Here is a 17,119-nt window from a genome sequence, read left to right on the forward strand (position 1 = left end):
GGGACTATGGACTAGGAGTAAGGTAGTCACTATGTGAGTAACTTTATTATACTCCTACGTCCCGTCCCCTTTCCTCCATACTTTTGGGAGATTACCAAGCACTCCTTTCAGGATAATGGGTGGATGGAACTCCTTTACTGAAAGAGGTTTTTAAGAACAGCTTGCCCGAACTGAGCATCAGCCCAGGAGCACAGGTCTAAGCAGTAATGCTTCACAAAAGCTGATGGCGAAGCCCACGTGGCTGCCTTGGCAATGGTTTACCAGGAAACTTATTTTTGGAAGGCAATGGCAGTTGCCTTGCCCCGCACAAGATGGGCAGGAATTCCCTTTGGAGGTTGAAGGCCCTGAACGGAATACGCTTCAGAGATACAGGAAGCAATCCATTGGGAGATAGTCGCTTTCGAAGACGGCTTTCCTTTTGGGTCTCCGAAGGTCACCTGTCCAAATAAAACTTAAGAGTTCGCCTTACATCCAAATTATCCAGAACCCTTTCGGCATCTGAGGCCGGTTCTGGGAAGAAAAATGGAAAGGAAATAGACTGGTTCAGATGAAAATCAGATACCACCTTTGGAAGGAAAGAGGGATTGGCCTGGAGGACAACCTTATCCTTGTGAAAGGTGAGGAATGGATGTTCTACCGACAAGGCCTGAAACTCGATTTTATACGCCTTGCCGAAGTTACCGCAATCAGAAAGGTAATTTTCCATGAAAGGAATTTCAAGTCTGCTGTAGCCATGGGTTCGAAGGGTTTATGACAAAGCCGTAAGGACCACATTTAGATCCTACTTAGGATGTGGGCTGCGCACAGGTGTATACAGATGCAACAGACCTGAAAGTGCCTTTTAATGACAGCGTTTGTCAAAGAAAAAGAGCAAGAGTCCATGGACAGGTAGGCGGCAATAGCCAACAAATAAGTCCTACAAGACAAAACATGCATGCCTGAAGCTGCCAGATGAGAAATGAAAGACCGCACTGTGTCGATAACAGCTTCTCTGGGGTCCAGCTTTTTTGCTAAACACCAGTGACAGAAACGGAACCATTTGCTCCTATACTGAGACCTGGTCAAAGGTTTTCTAGCCGCTTGGATAATATGCATATTATCCACGGACAAATTGAAACTCTCTAAAGATTTGAACTCAGGCACCGGGCCGTCAAGCTGAATGATTGTGGGGACGGGTGCCACATCTGCTGATCGCTCTGGTGAAGCGGGTCGGAAATCAGCGGAAGCCTGATCGCTGAACAGACTGACAGATGCTGAAGTTCCGAAAACCAGAATCTGTCTGGCCACCACGGGGCAATGAACAGGAGAGTGCAATTTGACGTGTTCCTGAGCTTGCATAGCGCCTGGTGAATCAGAGGAAGAGACGGGAAGGCCTAGGCCCTCATGTTGTGCCACGGAATCTCTAGAGCATCCCCAAGGGAAGAGGCTCCGAGCCCGTTCCTGGAAGCATAAAGAGGAAGTTTCCTGTTCAATGACGTCGCAAAGAGGTCCACTTCTGGAGTGCCACAATGGCGAAAAAGTTCAGAGAGGATCTCCGTGTTCAGCTCCAACTCGTAGCTGACCACCGCTCGTTGGCTGAGAGAGTCTGCCGTTACATTCAGCTGGCCCGCAATGTGTACCGCCAACAGCCAAACACTGTGCTGAATGGCCCATTCCCAAATCTGAATGGCGACACTGACAAGGGGAGGTGACCTGGTACCACCCCCTGCTCGGTGACGTAAAACATGGATCGCGCATTGTCCGTGTGGATGCGGACCACCTTGTTCACAATCCCTGGCTTGAAAGCTTTGAGCGCCAGGAAAATCGGCAGAAGTTCCAGATAATTTATGTGAAATTGTCTGTCCCGCGGCGACCACAGGTCGAAAAGCTGAAGATGATCGATCGTTGTACCGCACTTGATAAGGGAGGAGTCCGTCATAATGGTCACCTGAAGGGAGGGCTCCTGAAAGTGCGCACCCACCAAAAGATTACTTGAAGAAGACCACCATAGGAGAACTTTCATCATGTAGGGTAGAACCGGGATCATTTTAGTGTCCGGATCCACCACCTTGAGCCAGGAGCTCCGAAGAGCCAACTACGTAAGTTGCATCTTCAGATGAGCCAGGGGAAGAGTAAGCACGCCCGAGACCATGAAGCCCAGAAGCCTCTGGAACCACCAGGGGGACATGCTCTCCGACTGAAGACTTGACTCGTGGTTAACAGTTCCGCCATCCTGTCCACCGTCAAGTACACCCTGCAGACGATCGTGTTCCAATGGAAACCCAGGAATATCAGGTCCTGAGAGATCGTCATGGAGAATTTCTGCCAGTTCACCGACAGCCCAAGACTGAACAGGAGCTGAAGGAGAGACTGACTGAAGATTGCTTGAGGCTTTCACCGGACAGGGACTGCGCAGAAGCCAGTCGTCCAAATATGGATACACATGAATACCCTGTGGCCTTAAAAAAGCCACAATGACTGACATCATCTTTGTGAAGACACACGACGCAGAGCCGAGACCAAAAGGGAGCACTTGAAAATGATAGTGCTCCTTTCCTAGGGAGAACCACAGATATTTCCGATGCGGGCTCCAGATCAGGATATTTATGTAAGCATCCTGAAGGTTCACAACGCTGAGCCAGTCGCCCTTCTGAAGAGAGGACTTTATTTGGCAGGGCGTAATCATCTTGAATTTCTGTTGGGGAAGAGAAAGGTCTAGAATGGTGTGCAGGCCAGCCTGATTGGGTTTTGGCACCGTAAACAGACGAGAGTAGAAGCCCTCTCCTCGTTCCACTAGAGGAACGGGTTCTATAGCCCTGAGATCTAGAAGCTTCTGGACCTCGGCTCTGAGGGAGGGTGTCCCCGACTGCTGAAAGAGAGGATTGGAGGATGGGGTGGGGAGGGTCAAGCGGAAGCCCACCCGAGCGATGGACAAAACCCTTCAGTCGTCTGTGACGGTATGCCACGCCTCCAGATGAGACGAGATTCGTCATCCCACTGGAGTCTTGTGCGAGCGCCAAAAGAAATACCATTTTACAGACTTTTCGGCGGAGAGACTGCCTGTCCCTGAAGAAGAGGCTGATGACCAAGAGAAAAAACGGCCACGTGGCTGCCTCTGGCGGGAGTTACCCGGCTGAGGATCAGTCCTGTGCGACCTGCGATCTTGGAACACTCTAAAGCCTGAAGAGGATCGAGATAGGGACCCAGATCTCTGACCTTTGACTGGGGCCTTCACGAGCAGCGACAGATTTGGCAGTTTGTGTGCTCGCCTTAGTCTGTGAGCTTGTCATCCGTTGAAGAATGAAACAACTCTTTGCCATCAAAAGGCAGGTCCAGAACTTTATCTTGGACCTCCTTTGAAAACTTTGTTGCATGAAGCCAAGCCAGACGAGAGGTGTCCACCCCCAGCATGAGGTCACAAGCAGAGGTGTCAACATGATGCGGAGCAGCCTCCAGCATATCCTGCGCCAACACTGTAGCGTCTGACAAGTCAGCCAAATCGCTCCACAGTTTCATATTTGCTGCCACCAGGATGAGTTCTGCATTGGCCTGACACAACTTCAGCGCTGAATTGGCAAAAATCTTCTTGCCCAAGGAATCTAGCAATTTGTCCTCCTTGGACAGAACTTGAGTCGCAGCTGCGGAAGTCGCAGAGGCCGGCTTAAATTGCAGAGTGGCGGCTGCTACCACTGTCATGGACGGGAGCGGGCATGACGCCAAGACTACTTCCTCAGAGGTGTGAAGCCTGTATCGGGCATCAGTTCTTTTATTTATGTGCAGCCCGTTGTGGGGTTTAACCCAGACCTAGCAGGCCTCGGCCAGGACGTTCCTCTGAAGGAACAGGCCGGTGCCCTCCTGTGGAGACAAGGTTAGCACCCCCAAAAGCACCACTTCCTGTGGAGCAGGTGCCTCAGGCACTGGTATGTCAAGGAGTGACATGTCCAGTACCTGGTTGTGAAATGCTCGTACAGAGTGGGGCTGGTCCTCACTGTCCTGATCTGCAGAAGGGTCGTCTAGAGCATCAAGATCCCCCGACTGCGACGCGACAGGCGTCAGATTAACTTCACGCTCTGCTGCAGACTTGTCCACCGGTGACAAGGGAGGCAGAGGCGGAAGAGCCGGAGGAGGGCTGGACGGCAGAGTAGGTGCTACCGCCAGGGCGACAGGCGCCATAACAGGAACTGTCGGGGCAGGCAAAGTTGAGGGCATATTTCCCTAAAGAGGCCCTAAAGTACTCCCTCATGGGATCAGAGTTCATTCGACTATGACATTTCCCAAAAAAGGCATCCTCTGCCGAGGCCTTTGGCGCCGAAGTAGGCAGAGGCCTCTAATGAGGAACATAACCCCACGAACATAGAGAGGAGGGCTGCCAAGAGGGCCTGCCACCAACTGGGTCTACACAGACCAATGGGGCAGATGTAGGAGGAAGCGAGACTGAATGTGGTAGTGGCATCCGAGCACACCAGTCATAGGAAGGGCAGAACGGATTCACACAGTTGCGTGGATAAGGTTGTCCACCAAAAAGAAGGTTCCAAGCACCCGCCGACGATAGCGTGGGTGTGAGGGAAGAAACCAAAATGGCAGCAGTAGACCACACAGGAACGCCCGCCATTTTGTGAACATCTGAGGAGAACTGCGTCACGTGTAGATGAGGCAGTTTACTCCACAGATTGGTCAGGGGACTTGACTGAAATTTTAGCCTTGACCGTGGATCCTCGGCAGAGCCGGAACTATGAGGCCTTGGATGTTTACTGGAAAACAAGCCGGTCAAGTGGCACAGCGAGTAGAGCGCTCGCTTTGACATCTGTGCAGAGCCTGCTAACGCAGGTTCAAATCCCGGCCAGGCCAAACTCAGCCTTTCATCCTTCTGAGGTCGATAAATGAGCACCACACACCGTGGGTAATAATAAGCAGCCCTCAGATACCTGAGGGTTCGTAGCGCTATATAAATGCCAAATTATTATTATTATTATTATTATTATTATTATTATCCTGTCCCTTGAATTAGCCCCCAAAGGAGGAACCTCTGCAATGCCGGTAACAGAGGAGTTACTGTCGAAAACCTCTCCCTGTGCCCTCTCAACAGAACCGGTACCTCCGCGAGCACAGGAAAGTTGAGGAATCCACCTCACAGACAAGACCTTTACAGGACTCAGTTCTGTTGGTACACACCTTAGCCTCGTTAAGAGGAACCTCGGAACAGAGTCTGGTCTTACTCGCTCCCTCGAGAGGGGCTTCAAACCGTGGTTCGGTACAGTAAGCCTCAACAGAGGCCTCAGGGCGCACCCCGGGGTCTGTGTGGGAAGCTACAGACAAGGAGACCTCGGAGTGAACTCCGGTACCCAAAGCCTCAGCACGAGCTATTAGCACCTGATCAGTGAACCTCAGATCGTGATCCGGTATAGGCACCCCCCCCTTGCGGAAACCCTCGGAGAAAACCCCGGCACGCCTATTAGGCCTGCGAGGAACCTCGGGGATAACCCCGGTAGCAGAGCTTTTGAAGCCCCTCCCGGACCTGGAGGACCCCGGGAATCAGTCCCCCGGCCCGGTGTGCCCTGAAAAGTAAAGAACTTACCAGGCGTCTCTTCTTTCCATCAATGAAGAGTTGGAAATGCGATGGAGGAACCTTCTGAAAGATTTCCTCCCACCTACGAAGATGACATTGAAGTGCCCATGATCGGTCTTACATGGATTTACATGCTATGAATATTGCCTGTCTGGCTGGGACGCCTCAGTAAAATAAAGCAGTTTAGCTTGGAGATAAAAACGGACTTGTCTGTTGAATAGCATATTGCTGTCACTTTGGGTCATATTGCCCCATCCAATGACATTCGTCCTTCTTAGCTCCACCCCTGGTGGGCATCTTCAGATTTGGTCACTCCCGTAAAGTGGCAGTTGAAACCAAGAGGAGCCACAGAGGGGAAGGAGGGACGGTTTGTATGTGAATCCATGCAAGACGCATCCTGGAAAACAAGAGTTACAGGTAAGTAACTTGTTCCTTCTCCAGCATGGGGTCTTGCATGGAGTTACATGCTATGAATAGGATTACACAGTAGTACATATACACAACTACGGGAGGTGGCAAGGCTCAACTGAAGAAATAAGACTTGCCATTGGAGCAGACTCACCTCGCGAAAACAGGTTGCAAAGCACTGCTTCTCCGACACAAGACTCCTCCCTTGGAATCTCGGTCGACACAGTCAAATCTTGTGAAGGTGAGTAGACCTCAATGTAGCAGCCCTGCAGATATCAAGCAGGGGAACACCAGAGAGGAACACAGTAATCGAAGTGATGGCTCCGGTGGAATGAGGCACAGGCCGGCCTGGCAATGGCCTGTTGGCAAATTTATGGCAATACATGATGCAACCGGGGAGATACCTGGAGATGGAAGCCATCCATAGGGCCTTCCCATGCCCCCAGGTCCAAAGTTGAGGAAATCTTTAGTGTGTGCCACATAGAATTTCAAGGCACGTGACCTATCCAGTGAATGCAAGGACCTTTCAGCAGGCGTAGAAGGGTTTGCAAAGAAAACTGGTAAGACCAAAGGCTTGTTCAAATGAAAGTCAGACGATACATTTAGCATGAATGGCGGATGAGTTTGTTGAACCTCCTTGTATTGGTGGAAAGAAAAATATGGAGGCTTACACGATAGAGCCTGTATTTCTCCAACACGCTTAGCCAAGATGATCGCCACTAGAAAGGCGGTCTTAAACGAGAGGCACTTCAAAGATTTCCAATGCATAGGTTTAAACAGAGCACCCATCTGTTTGCAGAGGACCACAGGAGACTTCACCGGAGGGAATGTTCTGAAGAGGCCCTTGGGGAACCCCTTCACAAGCCTGCAAAACCACAGGGAAAGCTTGTCAGAAGCACGGGTATACCGGGATAATTCAAGTGCACTTTGACAGGTGAAGAAGGTCTGGGTACCAGATCTGTCTGGGCCACGCTGGTGCAATGAGGATCATCTTGCAGTGGGATCGTTTGAGTGAGTTCATCACACATAGGAGCAGCAAAATTGGTGGGAATGAATAAAGGAACAGGTTGTCCCACGGGAACAAGAACGCGTTCCCCAGACACCTTGCAAGAGGATACTTGCTCACAAACCACTAGCACTTGGTATTGGCTGCTGTCGCAAATGGGTCGATCTGAGGCTGGCCCCACACGCTGAAGATCCGAGAGATTTATGCTTGCATAGGCTCTCACTTGTGTCAGGACTGCAGCTCCCTGCTGAGAGAGTCTGCAATGGTGTTTTCAATGCCTGCCTGGTAGAACGGGACAAGAAACATTCAGTGAGCAATGGCCCAGCTCCACAGGTTCTGTGACTCCATAGAGAGGACGGGCAACCTGGCCTCGCTTTATTTCTTTTTTTTTTTTAACTTGTTTATTTATTAACAGCACACAGGAGCAAGCATGATAAACTCACATTTGTTACAGACGACATACGACATTTGAAATGCCCCCCTCGCCCCAACCCCTACGCCTGCAGATGGCATTGTTCCCGGGCCTCATTCCGTTCCGCCAGGTGGCGAGCTGTCCCCCATAGAACGTAGAGCGTTCGCGATCAGGCACGGCTTAAAAGTAAGCGCCGGGTAATTTCTGGTCATAGTCTAGGACCGGGCCCCAGACGTCCAAGAAACGATAGAGTCTGCCCGCCTTAGCTGCCATGACCTTTCCAGCTATTAAGATGTCTCAGAGTTTGATCCACCACAAGGGCATGAGGGGGCCCTCCGCAGCCTTCCAGGTGCGGGCTACTGTGATTTTGGCGGCCAGCAAGAGTTGAGTGGACAGCGTGGCCCTCCTCCCCGTTCTCGGGTAAGCGTCCGGGTGTGGGATCCCAAGGCGGACCTGTTCGGGAGTTAGTGGAATGGTCACTTGGGTAATGTCTTTTATGGTGGCGAGGCATTGGGTCCAAAACTCCTTTACCTTAGGGCAGGTCCACCACATATGGAAGTAGGATCCCAAATGGCCGCATAAACGGCAGCAGTGGGGGTCCAGGGCTTGTTGAAAGTGGTGGAGACGTAAGGGGGGGTAGTAGCATCGCAACAGCAGTTTGTGGGCGCATTCCCGGTTGGTGATACAGCAGGATGCCGTGCGCGTCCTGGTCCAGATATCCACCCAGGATTGGTCCTCTCTAGCGTGACCCAGGTCTGTCTCCCACAGGGACATGTAGGAGGGTTTAGAGAGGAGGGGGTCGTCCAGCAGTAGCTTATAGAGGGCGGAAATCTTCCCTCGGGCAGGCAGGTCAGCCGCTGTGAGTTCCAAGGGAGTAAGAGGCTGAGTTGCTGCCATCCGGGTCTGGGTGTTGGAGCACCAGTGTCTTAGTTGGGCATAGGAGAATCTGTCCGACTCTGCTAGCTGGAAGGAGGATTTACATTGTTCGAAGTCCAGGGGGGAGTCTCCTGCGAAGAGCTGTCCCAGCGTTTCAAGGCCTTCTGCAACCCAGTTTCTGAAGTTCGCTGGACGAGCTCCCGGGGAGAAGGCTGGGTTGTGGAAGATCGGGGAGCGCGCGCTCAGGTCGTTTGGGATAACTCTGTATATGCGGGCCCACTCCCATGCCTTTAACAAGTTTTTCGTGGCCGTCAGAACATCTAGCCAACTCCGACACAAAGCATTAGGGAGAAACGGGAGGAAGCGAAGAGGCAGGGGTAGGCGCGATTGTTCGATGTCCACCCACTTTGGGCGACCTGAGGCCAATCCCCACGCCTGGAGATGGGCCAGCTGCGCTGCGATATGATACTTGCGAAGGTCCGGGACCCCCAGCCCTCCCAGTCTAGCGCTGGCCATCATCGTTTTCCGGGGAATCCTCGCTTTCTTGCCCTTCCATATAAAGTCAATCAATTTCCGTTCAAGCTTCATGATGGGGGGGAAAAGGGTATTGAGACGGGAAGGGAAGCTCAGGCATATAGGAAGCGGGGAAGGAGATTAATTTTGCAGGTTGTTATCCGGCCCAGCAGGGAGATTACCTGCGACCGCCAGCGCGTGAGATCCTTCTCCAGTTCCTCGAAGAGCGGGGGGAAGTTGGCCTGGTAGACTTGTTGGTTGTGCTGGGATCCGGACCCCCGGGTATGGGATTGCTTAGGTGCTCCATTGGAACGGGCTTTGCTTCTCCAGGGCGATCCTTTCGTCCGGGCTCAGGCCCACACCGAGGGCTATCGATTTTGAGAAGTTGATAGCGAATCCCGCTACCTCGTCGAAGCTACGGAGCTCCCCCAGAGCAACACTCAGGGAGGATTGGATGTTTGTGACGGTTAGCAAGACGTCATCCGACTAGGGGGCGATTTTATGCTGGGTGGCGCCTATCTTCGGGCCGCTTATAAGTTGGTTTGTCCGCACCCGTTGGGCCAACGGTTCCATGACCAGGGCGAAAAGCATTGGGATAGGGGGCATCCCTGCCTCGTTCCGCAGGTAGGAAGGATAGGGTCCGACAGGCGGCTGTTAACCCTGAGCCTGGTTTTGGGAACTTGATAATTTGCCAGGACCATTTTTCTGAAGATCGTGCCAAAGTGGAAGGCTTCGAGGGTCAAGGTAAGAAATGACCAGTCCACCTTGTCGAAGGCCTTGGTCGCGTCCAAGGCCAGTAAGGCCAGCTGCTGGGAATTTCTTGTGGTCACCTCTATGACGTTCAGGGCTCTGCAAATGTTATCTTTCGTGGACCGGTAGTTGATGAAGCCGGTTTGGTCCGGGTCTATGATGTTCGGTAGGACCGGAGCCAGGCGGTTAGCCAAGATTTTCGAGTAAATATTAGCGTCCAAATTAAGCAGGGAAATTGGTCTGTACGAGCTGTTCTCAAGGGGGTCCTTTCCGTGCTTTAAAGCGAGAACGGTAATGGATTCCTGCATGGACGGAGTGATCGTTCCGGTGGTCGTAAATGAATTGAAGAGGCGAGCCAAGGGAGCCACCAATTGGGGACGAAAGAGTTTATAAAATCTGGTGGTGAAGCCGTCCAGGCCGGGGGCCCTGGGTTTCAAACTCTTTATAGCCTCTTCCACCTCCTCCTCCGTGATAGGCGTTTCCAGCTCCTGGCCAACCTCTGGGGTCAGGCGTGGAAGGGCCGCCTTACGGATGTATGCACGCTGCGCTTCCAAGTCCCTCGGTACCGCTGTCATAGTCTCGGATTGATGGGCCGTGGCTAGCTGGATTTTCTCTTGGACTGCATAGTGCACCCACCCCTGTGGGTCGCGAAGGCCCAGGATGGATTTCCGAGTCTTCTCCCTAGCTAGCTTGCTGACCAGGAGCTTGTTGGCTTTGTTATTGTGGACATAGTACCCTTGTTTGGTCCTAGCGAGCAGGTTCGCAGTGGTGTTGGCGTGGAGAGCCTGCAGCCTCTTCCTCGCCATTTGAAAGGCTTTGTAGGATTTCGGGACCAGCCCTTCTGCTTGTGGACCGCATCGGCTGCACAAACCTCGGCCTCCTGGGCGTCTCGGGTCGCCTTCTTCGGTTTGTGAAACGCGGCGCCTTGGGCGATGAGTTTCCCCTCTGAGCACCGCCTTCATAGCGTCCCAGGTGTTGGCGGGGGACGTGTCCTCGTTAAGGTTCTCTGTAAAGAAGTTTTTGATTGACCTGGTGATCGCATCTCTCACCGTCATGTCCCCCAGGATAGGGTCATACAAGGTCCATTGGCGACGTGGAGGGGGATCCGGGTCGTGGACTCGGAGGGAGAGCGAGACTGGAGCATGGTCAGAGAGGATCCAGGGGCCGATCGTGACGTCATCCGTGAAGGTCAGGATCCGGGGTGAGGCCAACAGGAGATCGATTCTGGAGAAAGTGCGATGTACATATGAGTAAAAGGTGAAGTCCTTCTCCTCCGGGTATAACACTCTCCAGGTGTCGACGACCTCAAGCGCGCGGAACAAGTGGAGCAGGGCCAGGGCTAGCTTCTGGTCCCTGGAGGTGGGGGGGGTGAGATCTGTCTTTAAGGGGGTCCGGGTCCCCGTTGAAATCGGCCCCGATGACAAGTTGTCCTTCTGTGAACGGGAGGAGGGTCTCTTCCAGGTCCTGGTAAAATCCATCTTGGAACTCATTCGGGGCGTATGCTGAAACAAGAGTGTAGAGCTGGCCCATAATGATGCATTTGACCGCCACAAAGCGACCCTCTCGGCAGCGCAGGACGTCGAGGACTTGGGGGTTCAAGTCCGCAGCCAAAAGGATAGCGGTGCCACCCTTTTTGGTGCCATTGGACGCTAAGAATTGTGTGGGGGAGTCTGCTTCGGAGGCGTGAATAGTCCGCTGGAATTAAGTGTGTTTCCTGCAGGAAAGCAATTGAGGTTCTGTCGGATTGCAGCCTGTGTAGGATGGATTTCCTCTTCGGGAGGGGGGGGGGAAGGGAGGGGTTACAGGCCATAACTTTCAGAGTGGTGAGTTTCAGATGCTGGTGTGGGGGCTGGCTGTCCGAGGACCTTTGCCGTGGGGGGGGGGGGGATTGGGAGGGGTCTAGGTTAGCCATAGGGTAATACCTTTGACCGGAAAACTCAGCGGCTGGTTTCTTCCCTGGCAGTGCAACGACCTTCATCTTTCCTCCAAGTCGAGATCTTCTCTTCCCCTGGACGACAACAGATTTTAACTTAAAGCCGAGAGCCAAGATTTACCAAGGATTCCCAGACTGATGACGTGGAATATTCATAACATGTGAATCCATGTAAGACCCCATGCTGGAGAAGCATAGTAGCTGATAATGACCAAGACCCAATCAACTACATGTCCATAAAGCAGTCCACCCACTGGTAGATTTGTAAATATTGCAAACAAGACCTGATGTTTTTATATATTTAGTGTGAAACATTGTAACATGCCATCTCTTGTGAAACACCAAAAAAAATCTGGGATTGCACTTTACACACAGATATTATGTACAGTCTACCTGTCAAAACAGATTTTCAATAGATATCAACAATTATCCCACTAGCCTGTGATGGCCACGATCTTAAGGAAAGCACTGAAGGGGCCATGCTAACCTTCACAGGAGAGTTAAACCCAGTGGAGAAAGTGAAGTGAGGCCTGATCCAACCCAGAGAACCACAGTATCTTGATACACTTTGGTGCTGCCATTCAGCCCAGGACCAGAGGTCTGAAGTTGAACAGTCAAGGGTACCCTCTTGCAATTGTACAATCCCTTGTGTTAGGATAGAAATCCTTTTTGGAGGCTATACAGTCTAGTTTTGTGGTTGCTTGCTGCATAGAACTTGCCGGTTTGCCTGAAAATCGTTCTCAGCTCTGCCCCCTTGCTGCAAAGAAAAGTGCCTGTTTGTTTAAAAAATCATTTTTAGATGTGCCTGTTTGGTGCAGAGTAAGTGCTTGTTCGTCTGAACCCACCCCCTTGGCACCCTCTGTCCCCCATACTCTGTTTTCCCCCGCTGCCCCCCACACCTCTTCAAGTGCCTCAGTGCATCAGCGTCCTCCTCACCATTGTAGCTAACTATGTCACTATCGATCTCTCCCATCTTCTCTAACTGCTTCTCTATTTCCTATCCCTCGCCTATCACTAAATCTGGCTGGAAGAAACTTAAGGAGATACTGGGCTCCAACCCAGGCCTTCCTATTGCAGACACCCATATCACGGCTTCCACCAGAGAGACTGTCACAGACATCCTCTTTGTTGTTCCCTCACCCGACCTATGGACCCAGTACATGGTCGCATTTCTCTCTCCTATCGCCTCTTCTCCCATTAATGGTGGCACCCCCTGGGAGGTACACCTCGACCTCTTAGCCATTTCCAGGGTCATAATATATGTCGATCTGAATGGAACTGCCATGGTTCAGGGTCCTCAACCCAACCTTCGCCTCTTTGACAGGCTCCTATCTTGCTTCTCAAATCTTACCTCTGGCCCCTGACCCCGGCCCCCTTGCCTGCTGTGCCTTCTTCCACCTATGCACAGGCACCCTGGCCTTGCCTTTCTGTCCCGGCTCCCTTGTCGGCCTTGGCTCCTTCGCATCATCCACCATTACCCTGGCTCTCTTACCACCCTCGGGTGGGGAACACTGTTCCCTGCACCCCCTAGCACCCCTGTCGGAGACCTTCAAAGATGGCAAGCTGATCCATATAGTCACGCTCAACTCTCGCTCTGCTGTCAAACACTCGTCCGACATATGCAACATCCTTAAACGCATGGATCTTGATGTGCTCACCATCACAGAGACATGGTTCAAGAACAGCTCTGTCACAAGCTTTAACACTCCTCCCTAAAGGATACAAATCCTCTCTGTACCCAGGTCTAAGGGGTCAGGAGCGGGAGTGGCATTGATCTTCCCAGAATGGACATCTGTGTCCATTACCCCTACTCAGGCAAACTCCTCTTTTGAATGCCTAGTCTGCAAGCTCCTCCTCCTCCTCCTCCTCCTCCTCCTCCTCCTCCTCCTCCTCCTCCTCCTCCTCCTCCTCCTCCTCCTCCTCCTCCTCCTCCTCCTCCTCCTCCTCCTCCTCCTCCTCCTCCTCCTCCTCCTCCTCCTCCTCCTCCTCCTCCTCCTCCTCCTCCTCCTCCTCCTCCTCCTCCTCCTCCTCCTCCTCCTCCTCCTCCTCCTCCTCCTCCTCCTCCTCCTCCTCCTCCTCCTCCTCCTCCTCCTCCTCCTCCTCCTCCTCCTCCTCCTCCTCCTCCTCCTCCTCCTCCTCCTCCTCCTCCTCCTCCTCCTCCTCCTCCTCCTCCTCCTCCTCCTCCTCCTCCTCCTCCTCCTCCTCCTCCTCCTCCTCCTCCTCCTCCTCCTCCTCCTCCTCCTCCTCCTCCTCCTCCTCCTCCTCCTCCTCCTCCTCCTCCTCCTCCTCCTCCTCCTCCTCCTCCTCCTCCTCCTCCTCCTCCTCCTCCTCCTCCTCCTCCTCCTCCTCCTCCTCCTCCTCCTCCTCCTCCTCCTCCTCCTCCTCCTCCTCCTCCTCCTCCTCCTCCCAACTCCTCCTCCTCCTCCTCCTCCTCCTCCCAACTCCTCCTCCTCCTCCTCCCAACTCCTCCTGCGGGGTGACCTCAACATCCACCTGGACTCTGACTCCTCAGGACCTTTACACAACCTATGCGATTCCCTCTCCCTTGCTATCTTACCTTCTGGCTCCACGCACAGAGGGCCACATTTTGGATGCTCTCATCTCTACCGACATCCCATTCTCTATCCGTCTCACTACCTCTTTGTATTGGACGACCACTCTTCTCTCTGCACACTTGAAGCTCTCCTCTCCTCTTGCATCGGCACACCCGGCGGGCACTCGGATTCAAAGTCACCAGACCCATGAAAAGAGTGACAGCAGCTGCCTGTGCTTCCACCTACTCTCCCCGCCTCCTACTCCTGCGGCTGACTCCCACCCTGACAGAGCCCTTGCTAACTTCAATCGCTCCATCTTCAACACCGTTGGCACTCTTGCCCCTGTCACCAGAGTCTGACTGCAACCTTCCAAAAAGTGCAACTCTTGGTATGACACTGATCTGGCTGCCCTTAAACACAAGTGTAGGGCAGCTGATCAGAAATGGAACGCGTCAGGCGGACCCTCTGACAAACTGTCCTGCCGCCTCCTTGAAAGGCAATATCGACTGCGGCCACACCAAGAAAAGAGTCCTTATTCAAGCCGGCATCATACACGACCGAACTTGAACGTGAAGAGCAATTTGTTCTTTCTGTACCTACGACATGCCGCCCCAAGGACATTTGGGCCCCGTTCAGAATGTATTTGGTGAGATAAATCCTGACAGTGATAGCTCTTGAATCCAATTTGGTATACATCTGGAAATGTTTCATGTGTTGCTTACGGATGATGTGATGCACACTGTATTTATAGAACTGAATAGTGCTGCCTGTAATGTGACCATTGAATAAACAAAGTTTAAAAATAAAAGAAACACGGCCAAACTTTTCAAAGTCTGTAAAGAACTGGCCAATCCTGCAGCAGCCTCCTCTTCAGACACACCCACCCAGGACCTTTGCTCAGCCCTGGCTTCTCACTTCACAACAAAAACCCATAACATCCTTTCCTCTCTCACTTCCAGACCACATCACAAACCAACCCCTCTAGAGCCTCCCTTGGCCCCTCCACCACTTCTCCTCCCTTCTCTCAATCCCATCACACCTGACGAGGTCAGCAAACGATCTGGTCTATGAAGGCATCATCCACACAGGTGGACCCATGCCCCTCCAAAACCATTAAGGACAACATTGACTCTCTCGCTCCAGCCTTGGCTGATCTCTGCAATCTCTCTTTTGCCACTGGAGTTTTCCGAACTTCTCTTAAGCACTCCCTTGTGCACCCTCTGCTTAAGAAACCCTCTGCCGACCCCTCCATTCCAGCAAACCACCACCAACCTATCTCTATCATCTCTTTCCTGGACAAATACTCTTGGATAAACTGGCTATCTCTCAGCTCACCCGCCACAATGAATCTGTTGGTTGCCTTCACAACCATCAGTCTGGCTTTAGAGCATCCAGAGGCACAGAAACTGCTCTTCTGAACTCCTGTCAAGACCTGGTTTTAGGCACGATTGTATGCAGTACCCTTTGGGTGCACTACAACAACCCTGACCTCCTGGCAATAGGAACCCAACCTTTGGAATAAGTCTGTACTACACAGGTGGGTAGCTTGTTGAGCAGCCAGGGTTATCTCAAGAGGGGTCAATGTGGGCTGTAGAGGAGTTACAGAGATTCGCAGTGACAAGTATTCAAATAAACTCTTACACACAAGGTTTCTTGAGTAAACAATTATTAATGTATTTACCAGTCAGTTATAGTAAGCCTTCTTCAGAAGGGAGCAATATAAAACACACAAATAAATTCCAAAAATACACACTCTTAGTTATCCAAATCAGCAAATACCCATTTGGGATGACACACAGGCACTGCCTACACCCTCCGGTGACTTCAATAGTTAGGGTGCTGGGGACATTAATATCACTGTTGCATTTATAATATTAATGAGAGGAGTGTCAAAAGAAGAGAGGTTTCAGAATAGACAAGTATTCACACAATTATTCTTAAGCAGGTAAGTACTTTCAAAATAACCCCCCCAATGCAGTCAGTTAACCCCTTCCTGGAAGGAAGACAACCCCTAAGCAGAGGAGAGAAGAGTCATTCAGAGAGCCAGGCCAGCCAATGTTAAGTTAGTAAAAGTCAAGGTGAAATGAAGGACTTCTTGCAGGTAAGTAGCAAGTCTTGCACAATGTTTTAGAAGTCTTTGTAGAAGAAAAAGAAATCAAAGTAGGGCCACAAGCTGATTAGACTTGAGGTAAAGAATCTGTTAGCAACTCTACAGATGCAACCAAGACAAGACTCCAACGAGGACAACTGCGGTTAAACACATGGTAAGTTCTCCAAGACTGTACAGTAACTTTTAGGTTGAAGAAAAGTGCAGCAGATGTTCCTGTGCAGCTCTGCAGATCATGGTGTTCCTGGGCCTCAGTCGTGGGGACAAGAGGGAGGACTTCTGGAGACTCCTGCACTGCAATGGGACAGTCACTGACCACAACCAGCAATCTTCAAACAGGTGGCACTTCAGTGTTTCAGCTCAAATAGCAACACTGCGGTTCCTGGCCATCGAGATGGACTTTCCTTGCATCTGGGGTCCAGCACTCAGTTGAGGTGGCTCAGGCTCGGTCAGTCCTGCTTCCTGGGAGTCCGGAGGAGCTTCTGGCAGCTCTTGACCAGCTTAAAAGCAAAACACACGATCTGGTGTTCCTCTAACTGGCTAATTGGGTCCAGCAGCGAGTGCAGTGGAATTTCAACCAGCTCTGAGAGGATTTCCAGATGGCTTACTTTGGAGTCGATTGGTCCCACCAACTCAAGAAGAGAAGTCGTCCTTGCAGGATTTCTCTAGTCAAAACGAAAAGGAGTTTCAGCACAGCAGCAGTGCTTCACCGGGCAAACCAACAGTCCACGAGTTGCAGCAGGCATCTCTTCCAAGTTCTTCTTCGGATTCCTTTGTCCAGTGGTCGACTCTGCCTTCCAAGCCAAAAAGCCTTGCCTTTTATGCAGGTTTCCCCCATTCATTACAGCCTAGCTGTCAGTCACCCAGCAGGGTGGCTGTCCTTGCCGGACAGCCAGCCGGCCAATCCCCTAAGAGTGCATTCCTGTCTCCTAGGAGGCCAAGCACAGGAAGTTTCGGGCACCTCCCTTGCTCCCTGCCCCCGCCAGACACCCTGAGGCCAGAGGCGGGCTTCACTCGTGAATCCCGCCAAAGACA

At 52.0% G+C, this 17,119-nt stretch overlaps 1 protein-coding gene across 8 annotated transcripts in view; it reads right to left on the reverse strand.

Moving 5' to 3' along the window:
* CHFR (checkpoint with forkhead and ring finger domains) overlaps positions 1-17,119 on the reverse strand; it is an 893,929-nt gene that overhangs the window by 378,181 nt on the left and 498,629 nt on the right. The gene's annotated exons all lie outside the window — the stretch shown is intronic.

This window comes from Ambystoma mexicanum, chromosome 10 (genome assembly GCF_040938575.1).
Source record: "Ambystoma mexicanum isolate Mex_15411 chromosome 10, UKY_AmexF1_1, whole genome shotgun sequence".
NCBI classification, from domain to species: domain Eukaryota; kingdom Metazoa; phylum Chordata; class Amphibia; order Caudata; family Ambystomatidae; genus Ambystoma; species Ambystoma mexicanum.